This window comes from Bombina bombina, chromosome 6 (genome assembly GCF_027579735.1).
Source record: "Bombina bombina isolate aBomBom1 chromosome 6, aBomBom1.pri, whole genome shotgun sequence".
Classification (NCBI taxonomy): Eukaryota; Metazoa; Chordata; class Amphibia; order Anura; family Bombinatoridae; genus Bombina; species Bombina bombina.
In genome coordinates, this window is record NC_069504.1 from 839,013,855 (window position 1) to 839,031,954 (window position 18,100).

Here is an 18,100-nt window from a genome sequence, read left to right on the forward strand (position 1 = left end):
GTTCCCTCTTTTTGGGAACCACAAATAGGTTGGAGTAGAACCCAAAACCCTGTTCCTCTACTGGAACTGGAACTATCCCAAGAATGCCTCTCTCATTATCTGGTCTGCAGATAATCTTGAGAGAAGAAATCTGCCTCTGGGAGGAAAAGTCTTGAATTCCAATTTGTAACCCTGGTATATTATGTCCACAGTCCAGGGATCTGGGACATCTCGTATCCAAGCTTGAGAGAACTGAGAAAGTCTGCCCCCCCCATCTGATCTGATCCTGGATCGGGGCAAACCCATCATGCGGATTTGGAATCAGCTGCGGGTTTCTTTGATTGTTTCCTCTTGTTCCAAGACTGATTGGGTTTCCAAGAAGATTTGGATTGTTCCTGCTTGGAAGAAGAAGGGGAAGGCTATCCTCTGAAGTTACGAAAGGAACGAAAATTACTCTAACGTCCTTTAGGCCTATTCTTCTTATCTTGAGGTAGAAAAGACCCTTTTCCACCCGTAATCTCAGAGATAATTTCTGCCAAAGGTCTAAACAAGGTTTTGCCCGTGTAAAGAATCGCTAGAAGCTTGACTTTAGAGGAAACGTCTGAAGACCAGGATTTCAACCATAACGCCCTGCGGGCTAGGACTGCGAAACTAGAAGTTTTAGCTCCTAGTCTAACAACCTGTAAAATGGAATCTGCAATAAAGGAATTGGCCAATTTAAGAGCTGTAATCCTATCTTGAATTTCATCCAAGGAAGCTTTTACTTGAAGAGAATCAGACAAGGCATCGAACCAATAAGATGATGCACTAGTCACGGTGGCAATACACACCACAGGTTGCCATTAGAGACCTTGATGAACACATATCTTTTTCAAATAAGCCTCCAGCTTCTTGTCTATCGGATCCTCAATAAGAATAGTGGTTCTCTAAACCAGAGTGGAAATGGCCCCTTCAACTTTGGGTACAGTATACCAAGGGTCTTTAATGGAGTCCTCGACAGGAAACATTTTGTTAAAAATGGGAGTTGGGGAAAAAAAGACACCCCTAGTTTCTCCAATTCCTGTGAGATAATCTCCCTAGCACGGTCCGGCACAGGAAAAACCTCTGAAGTGGAAGGTTCATCAAAGAAACTATTAAGTTGACTAGATTTCTTAGGAGAGAGAACGACAGGGGTATCGGAGTCATCTAAAGTAGCTAAAACCTCCCTTAAAAATACATGAAGGTGTTCAAGCTTAAATCTTACAGATACCACCTTAGTTTTAGAAGTAGGAATTTTACTGTCCGAATCTGAGATTTCACCCTCAGAAAATCCTGATTTATCTTCCTCATCAGACTTATGAGAAAGGGCAACTTGGGAAGCAGAACTGAGGACAGGCACCTTACTTTCTGAATTTCTAGATTTCCTCTTGTGATTTCCTGTAATCTGGGAATGGCAACTAATGCCGCCAATACCACTAAAGATACCTGGGCAGCAATTTCTGCTTTTAAATAAACTCCGCTAGGAGTTAGAGGAACCGCAGGGCACTGCATGCAACACCATTAAGGCTTGGGACGTAGCAGGAGAAAGCCAAGGTATTATTTTAAAAGCATCACCCTGAGAGACATTAGGCTCAAAAATGTTACCTTTATTTTTGCAAGGTTTTCTTGACACATGAAGAACAAAATTGCATAGGAGCCTCAATTTGTGCATCTAAACATAAACTCATGAGAGCAGGCTCTCCATATCAGACATGTGAAACAGTAAATAAATTTGTACAGATAAGTTTCAAAGATTTTAATATTCAATTAAAAAAAAAATCACTTTAAATTTTATCCCAAATTAGGATCGATGCCCAGCTAAAATTATGTGAGAAAAGTTAAGAAAAAAGATTTAATAAACATCAAATACATTTCTAAAATACCCCTCAGGCAACCCCGCACCTCAATTACTCAGGTGCCTTACCGCTACCAAATAAGACCGGATCACCCAAAAATTTGACCGCAACTGCCAAGCTCAAATTACTGCTGCGACACAGAGAGGCACTAAAAATAGCTTCCTGGTACACCGAGTACCAGAAATAACCGTTTTTTCAAACCGGACAGTTTAAAATGTTGCATCGTTTTATTTTAAAGCAATGGGGAAATGTATAAGCTGCCGAAATAGAAACTTTAGCCTTACTTTCAGTTTAAACTTGTATTGTTTTATCAAGTAAATATGTGTCAGGAAAAACAGAATTTATGCTTACCTGATAAATTACTTTCTCCAACGGTGTGTCCGGTCCACGGCGTCATCCTTACTTGTGGGAATATCTCTTCCCCAACAGGAAATGGCAAAGAGTCCCAGCAAAGCTGGCCATATAGTCCCTCCTAGGCTCCACCCACCCCAGTCATTCGACCGACGGACAGGAGGAAAAAATAGGAGAAACCATAGGGTGCCGTGGTGACTGTAGTTAGAGAAAATAATTAATCAAACTTGATTAAAAAACCAGGGCGGGCCGTGGACCGGACACACCGTTGGAGAAAGTAATTTATCAGGTAAGCATAAATTCTGTTTTCTCCAACATTGGTGTGTCCGGTCCACGGCGTCATCCTTACTTGTGGGAACCAATACCAAAGCTTTAGGACACGGATGAAGGGAGGGAGCAAATCAGGTTACCTAAACGGAAGGCACCACGGCTTGCAAAACCTTTCTCCCAAAAATAGCCTCCGAAGAAGCAAAAGTATCAAATTTGTAAAATTTGGCAAAAGTGTGCAGTGAAGACCAAGTCGCTGCCTTACATATCTGATCAACAGAAGCCTCGTTCTTGAAGGCCCATGTGGAAGCCACAGCCCTAGTGGAGTGAGCTGTGATTCTTTCAGGAGGCTGCCGTCCGGCAGTCTCATAAGCCAATCGGATGATGATTTTAAGCCAAAAGGAAAGAGAGGTAGAAGTAGCTTTTTGACCTCTCCTTTTACCAGAATAGACGACAAACAGAGAAGAAGTTTGTCTGAACTCTTTTGTAGCTTCTAAATAGAATTTTAGAGCACGGACTACATCTAAATTGTGTAGCAAACGTTCCTTCTTTGAAACTGGATTCGGACACAAAGAAGGTACAAATATCTCCTGGTTAATATTTTTGTTGGAAACAACCTTTGGAAGAAAACCAGGCTTAGTACGCAAAACAACCTTATCTGAATGGAACACCAGATAGGGCGGAGTACACTGCAGAGCAGATAACTCAGAAACTCTTCTAGCAGAAGAAATAGCAACCAAAAACAAAACTTTCCAAGATAACAACTTAATATCTATGGAATGTAAGGGTTCAAACGGAATCCCTTGAAGAACTGAAAGAACTAGATTTAAACTCCAGGGAGGAGTCAAAGGTCTGTAAACAGGCTTGATTCTAACCAGAGCCTGAACAAATGCTTGAACATCTGGCACAGCTGCCAGTCGTTTGTGTAGTAAGACAGATAAAGCAGAAATCTGTCCTATTAGAGAACTCGCAGATAATCCTTTATCCAAACCTTCTTGTACAAAGGAAAGGATCTTAGGAATTTTTACCTTATTCCATGGGAATCCCTTGGATTCACACCAGCAGATATATCTTTTCCATATTTTATGGTAAATTTTTCTAGTTACCGGTTTTCTGGCTTGAACCAGAGTATCTATCACAGAATCTGAAAACCCACGCTTTGATAGAATCAAGCGTTCAATCTCCAAGCCGTCAGCTGGAGGGAGACCAGATTTGGATGTTCGAATGGACCCTGCACAAGAAGGTCCTGTCTCAAAGGTAGCTTCCATGGTGGAGCCGATGACGTATTCACCAGGTCTGCATACCAAGTCCTGCGTGGCCACGCAGGAGCTATCAAGATCACCGAGGCCCTCTCCTGCTTGATCCTGACTACCAGCCTGGGAATGAGAGGAAACGGTGGAAACACATAAGCTAGGTTTAAGGTCCAAGGCGCTACTAGTGCATCCACTAGAGTCGCCTTGGGATCCCTGGATCTGGACCCGTAGCAAGGAACCTTGAAGTTCTGACGAGACGCCATCAGATCCATAACTGGAATGCCCCATAATTGCGTCAACTGGGCAAAGATCTCCGGGTGGAGTTCCCACTCCCCCGGATGGAATGTCTGACGACTCAAGTAATCCGCTTCCCAGTTTTCCACACCTGGGATGTGGATCGCAGATAGGTGGCAGGAGTGATCCTCCGCCCATTGTATTATTTTGGTCACTTCTTTCATCGCCAGGGAACTCCTTGTTCCCCCCTGATGATTGATATAAGCAACAGTCGTCATGTTGTCTGATTGGAATCTTATGAATCTGGCCTTTGCTAGCTGAGGCCAAGCCCTGAGAGCATTGAATATCGCTCTTAGTTCCAGAATGTTTATCGGGAGAAGAGACTCTTCCCGAGACCATAGTCCCTGAGCTTTCAGGGATTCACAGACCGCGCCCCAGCCCACTAGACTGGCGTCGGTCGTGACGATGACCCACTCTGGTCTGCGGAAGCTCATTCCCTGGGATAGGTGGTCCAGGGTTAGCCACCAACGGAGTGAATCTCTGGTCTTCTGATCTACTTGAATCACTGGAGACAAGTCTCTGTATAGTCCCCATTCCACTGTTTCAGCATGCACAGTTGTAATGGTCTTAGATGAATTCGCGCACTGAGCTATGGAAGGACGTGGAACAGAATGAAGAACTTGACAAGTGCTTAGAAGTTTTGACTTTCTCACATCTGTCAGAAAAATCCTCATTTCTAAAGAATCTATTATTGTTCCCAAGAAGGGAACTCTTGTCGACGGAGACAGAGAACTTTTTTCTATGTTCACCTTCCATCCGTGAGATCTGAGAAAGGCCAGAACGATGTCTGTATGAGCCTTTGCCTTTGAAAGGGACGACGCTTGTATTAGAATGTCGTCCAAGTATGGAACTACTGCAATGCCCCTCGGTCTTAGAACCGCTAGAAGGGACCCGAGTACCTTTGTGAAAATCCTTGGAGCAGTGGCTAACCCGAATGGGAGAGCCACAAACTGGTAATGTTTGTCCAGAAAGGCGAACCTTAGGAACTGATAATGTTCTTTGTGGATAGGAATATGTAGGTACGCATCCTTTAGATCCACGGTAGTCATAAATTGACCTTCCTGGATTGTAGGTAGAATCATTCGAATGGTTTCCATTTTGAACGAAGGTACTCTGAGAAATTTGTTTAGGATTTTTAAATCCAGAATTGGTCTGAAGGTTCCCTCTTTTTTGGGAACTACGAACAGATTTGAGTAAAATCCCATTCCTTGTTCCGCCATTGGAACTGGGTGTATCACTCCCATCTTTAACAGGTCTTCTACACAATGTAAGAATGCCTGTCTCTTTATTTGGTTTGAGGATAAATGAGACATGTGAAACCTTCCCCTTGGGGGTAGTTCCTTGAATTCCAGAAGATAACCCTGAGAAACTATTTCTAGCGTCCAGGGATCCTGAACATCTCTTGCCCAAGCCTGAGCAAAGAGAGAGAGTCTGCCCCCCACTAGATCCGGTCCCGGATCGGGGGCTACTCCTTCATGCTGTTTTGTTAGCAGCAGCAGGCTTCTTGGCCTGCTTACCATTGTTCCAGCCTTGCATCGGTTTCCAGGCTGATTTGGTCTGTGAAGCATTACCCTCTTGCTTAGAGGATGCAGAATTAGAGGCCGGTCCGTTCCTGAAATTACGAAAGGAACGAAAATTAGACTTATTCTTGGCTTTGAAAGGCCTATCTTGTGGGAGGGCGTGGCCCTTTCCCCCAGTGATGTCTGAGAAAATCTCTTTCAATTCTGGCCCAAAGAGAGTTTTACCCTTGAAGGGGATATTAAGCAATTTTGTCTTGGATGATACATCCGCTGACCAAGACTTTAGCCAAAGTGCTCTGCGCGCCACAATTGCAAACCCTGAATTTTTCGCCGCTAATCTAGCTAATTGCAAAGCGGCATCTAAAATAAAAGAATTTGCCAACTTAAGTGCGTGAACTCTGTCCATAGCCTCCTCATAAGGAGTTTCTCTACTGAGCGACTTTTCTAGTTCCTCGAACCAGAACCACGCTGCTGTAGTGACAGGAACAATGCACGAAATGGGTTGCAGAAGGTAACCTTGCTGTACAAAAATCTTTTTAAGCAAACCCTCCAATTTTTTATCCATAGGATCTTTGAAAGCACAATTATCCTCGATAGGAATAGTAGTGCGCTTGTTTAGAGTAGAAACTGCCCCCTCGACCTTAGGGACTGTCTGCCATAAGTCCTTTCTGGGGTCGACCATAGGAAATAATTTCTTAAATATAGGAGGGGGGACAAAAGGTATGCCGGTCTTCTCCCACTCCTTATTCACTATGTCTGCCACCCGCTTGGGTATAGGAAAAGCGTCGGGGTGCACCGGAACCTCTAGGAACTTGTCCATCTTGCATAATTTTTCTGGAATGACCAGGTTGTCACAATCATCCAGAGTAGATAACACCTCCTTAAGCAGTGCGCGGAGATGCTCTAATTTAAATTTAAATGTCACAACATCAGGTTCAGCCTGTTGAGAAATTTTTCCTGAATCTGAAATTTCCCCATCTGACAAAACCTCCCTCATGGCCCCTTCAGATTGGTGTGAGGGTATGACAGAGCAATTATCATCAGCGCCCTCCTGCTCTTCAGTGTTTAAAACAGAGCAATCGCGCTTTCTCTGATTTGCAGGCATTTTGGATAAAATATTTGCTATGGAGTTATCCATTACTGCCGTCAATTGTTGCATAGTAATAAGCATTGGCGCGCTAGAAGTACTAGGGGCCTCCTGCGTGGGCATAGACACAGAAGGAGATCATGTAGAACTATGTCTACTCCCTTCATCTGATGAATCATCTTGGGCAACTTTACTATCTGTGGCAGTACTGTCCTTACTTTGTTTGGACGCTATGGCACAATTATCACACAATTTTGAAGGGGGAGACACATTGACTTTCATACAAATAGAACATAGCTTATCTGAAGGTACAGACCTGTTAAACAGGCTTAAACTTGTCAATAAAGCACAAAAAACGTTTTAAAACTGGTCTAAAAGAGGCTGCTTCCGGGTGGTAAATCGCCATAGAACAAGCCACTGAGCTGTTGTTCGTTCCTGGTAGAGCGCTTCTCTCTTTGAATGCAAATTATTATGACCTTGGGGAAGTCTCCCTATGGGTGATGGGGGAAACCAGACGTGGACTCCTTGCCCAGTGTGCTTAGAGGAATGTGGCTGCACCTCACTGACGAGGCCCATAGGAGGCCGAAACGATCGTCTGGGGTTGTCATGTTCCTTGTTCAGAGGAGAATTGCCTGGTATTTCGGGGCTGGACTGACCTTACTTGGCGGGATCAGACTGATATACTTCAGGAAAGTTTTCTTCTGTGAAAAGCACACTGGTCTAAAAGAGGCTGCTTCCGGGTGGTAAATCGCCATAGAACAAGCCACTGAGCTGTTGTTCATTCCTGGTAGAGCGCTTCTCTCTTTGTATGCAAATTATTATGACCCTGGGGAAGTCTCCCTATGGGTGATGGGGGAAACCAGACGTGGACTCCTTGCCCAGTGTGCTTAGAGGAATGTGGCTGCACCTCACTGACGAGGCCCATAGGAGGCCGAAACGATCGTCTAGGGTTGTCATGTTCCTTGTTCAGAGGAGAATTGCCTGGTATTTCGGGGCTGGACTGACCTTACTTGGCGGGATCAGACTGATATACTTCAGGAAAGTTTTCTTCGGTGAAAAGCACACTGGTCTAAAAGAGGCTGCTTCCGGGTGGTAAATCGCCATAGAACAAGCCACTGAGCTGTTGTTCGTTCCTGGTAGAGCGCTTCTCTCTTTGTATGCAAATTATTATGACCCTGGGGAAGTCTCCCTATGGGTGATGGGGGAAACCAGACGTGGACTCCTTGCCCAGTGTGCTTAGAGGAATGTGGCTGCACCTCACTGACGAGGCCCATAGGAGGCCGAAACGATCGTCTGGGGTTGTCATGTTCCTTGTTCAGAGGAGAATTGCCTGGTATTTCGGGGCTGGACTGACCTTACTTGGCGGGATCAGACTGATATACTTCAGGAAAGTTTTCTTCTGTGAAAAGCACACTGGTCTAAAAGAGGCTGCTTCCGGGTGGTAAATCGCCATAGAACAAGCCACTGAGCTGTTGTTCGTTCCTGGTAGAGCGCTTCTCTCTTTGTATGCAAATTATTATGACCCTGGGGAAGTCTCCCTATGGGTGATGGGGGAAACCAGACGTGGACTCCTTGCCCAGTGTGCTTAGAGGAATGTGGCTGCACCTCACTGACGAGGCCCATAGGAGGCCGAAACGATCGTCTAGGGTTGTCATGTTCCTTGTTCAGAGGAGAATTGCCTGGTATTTCGGGGCTGGACTGACCTTACTTGGCGGGATCAGACTGATATACTTCAGGAAAGTTTTCTTCTGTGAAAAGCACACTGGTCTAAAAGAGGCTGCTTCCGGGTGGTAAATCGCCATAGAACAAGCCACTGAGCTGTTGTTCGTTCCTGGTAGAGCGCTTCTCTCTTTGTTTTCAAATTATTATGACCCTGGGGAAGTCTCCCTATGGGTGATGGGGGAAACCAGACGTGGACTCCTTGCCCAGTGTGCTTAGAGGAATGTGGCTGCACCTCACTGACGAGGCCCATAGGAGGCCGAAACGATTGTCTGGGGTTGTCATGTTCCTTGTTCAGAGGAGAATTGCCTGGTATTTCGGGGCTGGACTGACCTTACTTGGCGGGATCAGACTGATATACTTCAGGAAAGTTTTCTTCTGTGAAAAGCACACTGGTCTAAAAGAGGCTGCTTCCGGGTGGTAAATCGCCATAGAACAAGCCACTGAGCTGTTGTTCGTTCCTGGTAGAGCGCTTCTCTCTATGTATGCAAAGCTTCCTACTGATGTAGGCTATGGGGTGGTCTTGTCCTTCGTCTATCTGGCTTAGTACTGCTCCCAACCCAAACATGGAGGCATCTGTGTGGACACAAAAACATTTGGTGGGGTTAGGCGCGGCCAGGACGGGGGCAGAGATCAAGGCAGACTTGAGGCTCTGAAAGGCGTTTTCACATTCTGGGAACCACAGTACCTGTCGGGGCAGTCTTTTACGAGTCATGTCGGTCAGGGGTTTGGCAAGGGTGCTCTAATTAGGGACGAACCTTTGGTAATAGCCAGCGTTTCCTAGGAAGGAGTAGGCCAGTTTGCCACTGCCTCAACCTTGGCGGACTCCGGCCACTGTTGCCCACAGCCTACTCGGTAGCCCAGGTACTGGACTTCCGAGCGGCCTATGGTGCATTTGTCGGGTTTCAGGGTCAGCCCGGTGGCTCTGAGGCGATCTAGAACGATGCCCAAGTGGATCAAATGATCCTCCCAGGTGCCGCTAAAGATGACGTCCAAGTAGGCACAGGCATAGTCTTGGAGGCCATCCAGCAGGCGATCCACCATCCTCTGAAAGGTGGCTGGAGCGTTCTTCATCCCAAACGGCATGACCTTAAACTGGTAGAGGCTGAAAGGGGTGATGAAGGCGGACTTGGGAATGGAGTCAGGGTCTAGTGGGATCTACCAATACCCCTTTCAGAGGTCAAGGGTAGTTAGGAAGTGACCCCTGGTGATTCTAAGAGGTCATCGATACGGGGCATGGGGTAGGCGTCGGTTGTGGTTCTGTCATTGAGCTTACGGTAGTCAATGCAGAACCGGGTAGTACCATCTTTCTTGGGGACCAGCACTACCGGGGAGGCCCAGGGACTGTTGGACGGTTCAACAACACCGAGGTCCAACATTCCTTGGAGCTCCCGGTGCATACTGTCTCTGACAGCTTCAGGTACTCTATAAGCTGCCTGTATCAGGGGAGCTTGTCCCGGGGTTTCCACTCGGTGCACAGCCACTGTGGTGTACCCAGGGACATTGGAGAACATCTCCTGGCTGTCCTCTAGTAAATGCCGGACCTGCTTTCTCTGTCCAGCCACTAACCTCTCATCCAGGATTATTGTTGGCTACTTCTTGAGGGGTCTCATCCAGCCCGGGGAGCTCTGGCATGGGAAAGCTCTCGGTGTCCCATTAAACCATTCACAAAGCCCATTGGTCTGGGGGTGATAGGGGACACTGTACAGGGGTTTTATCCCACACAGTTCCCATAACTTTTGGGTGACCTCCGCTGTAAACTGGGTCCCCTGGTCAGAGACCATTTCTCAGGGAAAGCCTACCCTGGTGAATACCCGGAGCAAAGCACTTGCCACCGTCTCCACCAGGATATTCGCCAGAGGTATTGCCTCTGGATACCAAGTGGCATAGTCTACTACCGTGAGTATGTATTTTTTCCCAGAGGGACTAGGTCGTGGTAGGGGCCCTACTATATCCACAGCGAGTCTGCTAAAGGGTTCATCAATAACGGGGAGAGGGTTAAGGAGGGCTTTCATATGGTCCCCGGTCTTCCCTACTTTCTGACACACCACGCAGGTCCTACAATATTCCTTAATTTCTCTTGTGATTCTGGGCCAGAAAAAGACCCCGAGTAAGGCGGTGGTGTGTTCGGGAGTTGCCTAAATGCCCGGCCAAGGGGATATCGTGTCCTATTCGCAGCAGGTCGGACCGATAACGTTTCGGTACCACCACTGGCCTTTTTTTCCTCCGGGAGACCCGATACAACAGGCCGCTTTCCCATCGGAACCGTTCCTCTCCGGGGCCCTGGGGATCTTTCCCTACTCGGTCTCGGAAGGGGGCAAGGGTCGGGTCGCTTAGGGTCTCTTGGGCAAATTCTGAGGGGGAGGCCCAGGTTAGTTGGTCGGGGAGGGGGGCATGGACCGGGGTTGGGCGTTGGGGCGTGAGGGTAGGTCGTCGGGGAAGGAGAGGAGTCGGGATGGGGGGTCTTACCTGGGTCCCCAGCTGCGGTGTGTTGGCTTGACGCTGAGCTTGCCTGTGGGTGGTCACTGGGCAGGTGTCAAGGGGAGTATCCCCCATAAAGGTAGAAACAAGTAGGCCGAGGTCGTTTCCTAGTAAAACCTTGGCGGGAAGATCTGGCATAATGCCCATGTCCAAAGTACGGGCTCCGGCGCCCCAAGCCAGATGGACACATGCAACAGGGATTCGCACAGTGGCACCTCCAGCCACTCGAACAGCAAGAGTTCTTCCAGTAGTGGTAGAAGCAGAGGCCAGATGAGGCTGGATCAGGGTGATGGTGGATCCGGTGTCCCGTAATCCCTAGGCCGCCTTTCCATTGACCCAAACGGTCTGGCAGTGGTGCTGACGGTTGTCCGTGGACACAAGATGGGCTTCTTGTAGAGTGCCAACCTCCTCTTCAGCCCATTCAGGGTAGTCAGCCGATGCCGGTGTATAAGCGTAGTGGGCAGCGGCTGGGTAGGTCAGGGTTGGAGTGCTCACCCAAGCTGTTGGCTGGGGGTGTCTTGGCTGGGTTGCCGGCTGCTGTCGGGCCCGACTCGGGCATTCCCGTCTGAAGTGGCCGGGGTGCCCGCAGGAGAAACATCCTCGTGAGTCCCTGTCTCCGGCCGGAGGGACAAAGGCCGGGCATCCCGGGGGCTTATTGGTAGCCGCTGGGGGTCGGATCTACAACCGAAGCTGTGCGGGGAGTGACGGCCGCCTGGTCTGCTGTGGTGGGTCGACGGTCATGGACCCATTCTTTAATCTCGACTGGAACATGGTTATAGAAATGCTCCAGTAGAAAAAGCTGTGCCACTTCGGCCCCAGTATTGGCCTTGCAGCCGGCTAGCCAGGAAGTCATCGACCGGGTGAATTGGTGGGTCCATTCTGTAAAAGGTTGTCCGCCCTGCTTCGTTAGTGCCCGGAATTTCTGCCGGTGGGCCTCCGGCGTGAGCCCTTATCGGGCAAGGATACGGTCTTCTACTTTGTTATAGTCCCTTTGGTCCTCCGAAGGGGTAGTGTGGAAAGCGGCTAAAACCCGCCTTGACAATTTACCGATCAGGACAGTCTATCGGCATAGGTTACCCCCTGCAGTTCACATTGGGTCTCAAAGACCTGAAGATAAAAGTCAATATCCTCCTCTTCTTCCTTGTATGTTCGGAAGGCCCCATGGGGTAGCTTGGGTAGTCTGGGAGCCGGCACTCCATGGGCGGATGGAGCCCCTCCTATGGACTGGTGGATTTCTGCTAACTTGAGCTGGGTAACATCCGAGACTATCTTGGCGATGACCTCCTCGGGTGGCCGGGTGTCATACAACGCCAACCGCCATTGTACTTCCCGCTGTATATCCGACGTGGATGTCCCCGGGGTGGATACTGTACTTGGTGCTGAACTTGGCGCTGTAACGGATGGCTCATTGCCCTGGTCATCGTCCGACCCACCGGCCGTATGGTCCTCTCCCAAAATTTCTCTGGTGGGGGTAGTTCTGCTCCTGGTCCCCGCAGTCTTTCCTCAAGTCTCCATTCAATATTCCTTCTAGCTGGTGGTTTGAATGTCCCAGGAAATTGGAAGCATCCCACCGCTGCCAGCCAATGTGACAGATACCCCGGCTACCCCGACTGGGTAGCTCCGCCAAAGGGGATCCTTCCTCTCCATGGAACAAGCGGCTAAGTAGCCTAGGAAAGTGATTCTAGCAGGAGCCCACCTAAATGACTAGACAGACTAGCATTCAGGTGAAAATAGAACTGACTTTATTGTGACAAACACACATCTTTTATACACACACTCATCTTGATAAAAAAAGGAGACAATGCCACAGTTTTCCCACCCCTCCAGACAGGCTGGCGCTGGCCATATCAGCCGTGGTCCCGCAGATTGCCAGTACCCAGGGGTGGCGGTTTTCGGGGTGATCCCGGCTCTCGATCCCAATAATCTACAGTCCATAAAGCAACGTGATCTGTGGCTGGGGACCGGAGTTATGCCGTTTTAAAACGTTCACCTGGAAGTCCAGGGGTTATAGGGGGAACCGGAACCCCCGGTTCCCAAGGGAGCTCCCTTCCGGCAATCACCCCACCTCTGGATTACCCTGAGAGGCAGCAAACCATAGAAGAGCGGAGCTCTGGGACAAAGGGCCACTGGGGCGACCTGGGTTAAAGGGCACCGGTAATCCTGGAGGATGCGGCCAACCGGTAGTTCCAGGGGCCCGGCCAGCCGAAGGGGAAGTGGTGGTCCGTGACCAGCTCCTCCAAGACGACAGTCCATATACAAAACAACCAGGAATAGAAGGTCTGGGGAATCGCGGTTGCTCTGAGGAGCCCAAAACCGCTAAGCAGCAACAGGGGTGAGGTTGTAGGCGGTATGGGTTTAACCCTTGCAGTCCAGTATCCATGACAGTACCTCTTTACAAGTTCCTAACTGCTTTAAAGCCACCACTACCCGACTGCAAGGAATGACGTGGAATATGGCTATACCCCAAAACTTGCTTGTAGATGAAATCTAAATTTTGCTTCAGACACCTAAACTTCACCTCCTCCATACACCGAAGGCAAAGAGAAAGACTGGGGGTTATGGGTAAGGGAGTGATACTTAGCAGCTTAACTGCTGTCTTATTTACATACACACGTATTTACATACACACACACGTACATACCTAACACAAATACATATTTACACACACACACACACCTATTTACATACACACCAAACGAAAAGGACCATTAAATACAGTGGAATTGTATACTCAAAATGGGCTTAATTAAAAGACAATTAAAAGATTTTAAGTGAGCAGTAAATTTTTCTGAAAAATTTAAAAAATGTACTTAAATTTGCCAGCCCCCTGTTTCATGTGACAGCCACCCGCCATTCACAGATACATATATACATATACAACTCTTGTGCATGCTCAGAAGTAGCTGGTGCCTAAGAAAGTGTGCATATAAAAAGACTGAGCACAATCTGATAATGGAAGTCTCTTAAAACTGCATGCTCTATTCTGAATCATGAAAGTTTTATTTTCACATTAGCGTTACTTTAATTGCACACATTACGAATATATATTTATGTTTAATTGAAAAAACATAATTTATGCTTACCTGATTGAAATGTTACGGTTACCCTTAGTCTCGCTGAGAGATGGACCGCTTAGTAGCCTGGATCCCTATTGCTGAAGAGGGGAGAAGCTGCTTTCCATAGTATTCTATATGAGTCTCGCAAATGTAGAATAATCCCCATTAGCTGTAGTACAGCTAGGATACCCTTCTGCCCACAAAAACGAGTCAACGCTGCGATTGAGGGTCAACCAAGAACTCAGGACTGGGATGCCCAGACTGCTTTTTATTGAAATTACATGCACACAGGGCACTCCCAAGGGGGGAAGCATAAAATCCCCCATCACAGATTTAGATAGAGAGACAATGTCCTTTGACAGGTCACAATAGGATTACAGTACTTCAGATAACAAGTTACACATAAAAAAACAATGCAGTCCATCTTATCAATTAGCAGTCTGACTCCGGAGGTGATTAGACAATGGGAATGTTTTATCACTAAACTTAATTAGAGCCAGCAAACTTGTATTTAGAAAATAATTTCTAAAAGCTGAAAAAAAGTTAACTCTTTATGAAATGATACTTGTTACGGTTTTCTTGGAGCCCTTCTTAGGCGCTGGCTTGGCTGGTTCAGGCATTGCTGCTGGGAAATAAGCTCTTCACAACAAAATAACTAATGCTTCTGTAACACTGATAAATTAATTTCTCTCATGGTGATGAGAGTCCACTAATAATTACTCCTGAGAATTACTCTTCCTTGCCACCAGGAGGCGGCAAAGATTCCCAAACCCCAAGAGCTGTATAAAACCCTTCCCACCTCATTGGTAAATCAGTCTGACGTATAGCCAAGCAAAAAAGGTAGGAAAAGAAATAAAAGCAAGAAAAAAGATGTGGACCACCATGAAAGAAATTAATATCGGGTAAGCCTAAGTTATGCGATTTTTTCATACAGGTCGTTAAGAGTCCACAATCCATTACTTCTGGGAACTAATACCCAAGCTTTGGAGTCTATGAGTAATGAGAAATAAGGGTGGTATAATTAATAATTAATTATACATATTTTTTCACACACAACAGAACCCAAAGAATAAACAGGGTATTTTTTTTCTTTAATATGAAATAAAAATGACCAACAAGCAAAATTAAAATTATCCTGAGACAACTGCCTGAAGGACTTTTCAACCAAAGGAGGCCTTAGAAGAAAAACATAAAAATTGTAGAATTTAGTAAAAGAATGCTTAGACTAACAAGAAGCTGCCTTGAAAATTTGGTCAACAGTAGTCTCATTCTTAAAAGCCTAAGAAGAGGCAACTGATCTGGAAAATAGGCAGTAATCAATTTAGATGGAGGGCATCCCACTTCCAAATAAGCCTTATAGATCAAAAAGTTTCAACCAAGAAGCCAAAGAAAGGGCAGAAGCTTTCTGACCTTTTCTTAGACACAACTTTAGGTAAAAACTCAAATTTAGACCTACAAACTGCCTTATACTGATGAAAAATCATTTAAGGAGGATCACTTGAAAGAGCAGCCAACTTAGAGACCCTTCTAGCAGAATAGATAGCCAAGAGAAACAAAATCTTACAAGAAAGAGAAATTTATTAAAAACAGGTTTAATTCTAGCCAAAGCTTGAACAAAACCATGAATGTCAGGAAGATTAGCAATCGTCTAGTGGAACAAAACTAAAAAAGTGAAGAAATCTGACCTTTCAAAAAGCTGGCAGATAACCTCTTATCTAAACAATCCTGCAAAAATTGATCTATACACCAGGAAATAAAGGCCTTTCAGACCTTATGATAAATCTTCCTAATTACAGGCTTGAGGGCCTGTATCAAAGTTTCAATAACAGAATCAGAAAATTTTCTCTGTCTGAGAACTAACCGTTCAATCTCCATGACATTAAGCTTAGAGACTTAAGATCCTAATGGAGAAATGGACCTTGAGACATAGGGTCCAAATGCAGAGGAAGTGACTATGAAGTGCAACAGGATATCTGAATCAGATCAGCATATCAAATCCTGCGAGGCCAAGCCGGAGCAATCAGGATTACTCATTATTTCTCTAGCCTGATATTGGTAATTCTCCTGGGAAGAACCACCAGAAGAGGAAAAAGATAGGCTAGTCGAACAACCATGGAGCTACCAGAGCATCCAAAAACTCTGTCTGAGGGTCCATAGACCTTGCATAGTATCTGGGAAGTTTGTTGTTGAATCGAAAAACCATCATATCTATCTCTGGATGCAGCGACTGACGAGAGAATCTGTTTCTCAGTTGTTCACTCCTGGAATATGAACTGAAGAAATCAGGTAACTACTAGCTTCTGCCCAGGAAGAATTTGAGATAATTACTTCATAGCTAGGGAACGGAGTTCCCCCCTGATAAATGTCGCTGCTGTGAAATAATCTGTCTGAAAATGGAGAAGACTCCCTTTTAAACAGAGGCCAACTCTGAAGAGCCTCGCCTCCTAAAGGAAACCAACCCCTTGTGCCCTCAGAGACTCCCAGATGGCCCCCCGACCTGAAAAACTTGCATCTGTAGAGATCACAGTCCAAATAGGACGAGCAAAAGTTCTAATGCACGCTAAAAAATATACTTCTATCCCAAGGCTATTTTAAATAACCCATCTGGCTCATATATAATAATAAAAACAGTACTTCCCTATAGACACTCATCTACAGGGGGAAAAAACAGCAGAACGTCAAACTAATGCTGAACCATATAAACAGTGGATATGAAATAGGAATATATCAGTAACCCAACAAGGGGAGGCAAAGGACAAGTCACCACGACAACTGTTGAAAATTTGTAACCAATTCTCATGAGGTGAAAAAAAATATATCACTAACCCATACTCCCAAATACATCCCTCCATCAAACACTGCACACTGAGGGGAAAAGGGCCTCAATTCAGTCTGAGAACCCCTTTCACTGAAGAATAACATGCACATTTTCATTCTTCACCTTCTTCCAGCAGATGCAAAGACAAGACTGATTTACCAGTGAGATGGGAAGAATTGCATATAGCTCTTGGGATTTGGGCATCTTTGCCTCCTCCTGGTGGCAGGGAAGAGTAATTCCCAGGAGTAAATGGATCTTGAACTCTCACCACCTCTATGAAAGGAAATGTAATTTAAACAAATTAGGCAGACATCATCAATATTTAACTATAGGTTATATTTTACTTTTGTCATGAGTCTTTTGCTTCTGAAACAATCATAGCAACAAACAATTAAAAAGTCTTTTTTTTTAAATAAATAGTTGTATGTTCCATTGTTTTTTTAATCAATTCATTTTACTCAATCAAAAAGTGTCTCATCTGTTGGGCTGCAATGGCTTAGAGAAAGAATCGAAAACAACCAGAGCTGGAATTATCTCTATGAAAATACTCTTCCTTTGAGATAGTTGAATGTACACTCCCTTGCTTTGAATAATTGCTCAATCACGCAAATTGTGTAGTTACTAGGCATTGGTGAAATTCAGATATGGCAGTCAGCTAAACAAATGCTGAATATGACCATAGGCACTGGAACAAAGCTGTTTTCAGAGATATTTCAGTGCGAAAAAGCAACACATAAAGATCAGCCTGTGACAGTCACGAAGGATAAGGGATAGTTTGGAGTTATGCATCTACACAGGACCTTGTACCTTGGAATTGTCTACTTTCTTTCCTGCATATGGACCCGGCCCATTCTGAAGATGCAACAAGCTTGCTCATTTTGAAGCTGGTCCTTTAAATAGAAGGTAACTAGCCTGTGCTTAGGCGCAATACATTTTTGTTCAGTAATTTTCCTGGTTGGGCCCAGTGCTTCACCACATGGTGCTCTTTGTTTTAAAGTTGTTATGCAGGTGGAAGTTTCTAATACAACACTCATAAACAATGCCTCCCTTAGGAAAGAAAAATAAAGAATAGAAGAGTGCACTTCAAAGCTTAGAAACTTAAATAAATATATGACTTTAGCCAACAGAAATATTTCCAAACAAAGATACAAAGAAAGTAAAACATAACTGTCATGAAAAATGTCTGATGGACTGAAGATTTTAGTTTACAAATGCTGATGTCTGTAGTTGGTAAAGCAGTGGAATGTGTTTACAAATGCATTAAACACAGATCAATATCCATTTAGCCCATCTATTCATTCCTAACTGCTGTCAAATCCTTATTACCTCATATTTGTTATATGATAGATAAACTACAGTATGTTCTTGTACTTTCTGATTTCACAGTCTCTGCTATCATAA

At 45.6% G+C, this 18,100-nt stretch overlaps 1 protein-coding gene across 5 annotated transcripts in view; it reads right to left on the minus strand.

Annotated features, from left to right (window-relative positions):
* Positions 1–18,100, minus strand: part of GMCL1 (germ cell-less 1, spermatogenesis associated) — a 509,303-nt gene that overhangs the window by 215,062 nt on the left and 276,141 nt on the right. The gene's annotated exons all lie outside the window — the stretch shown is intronic.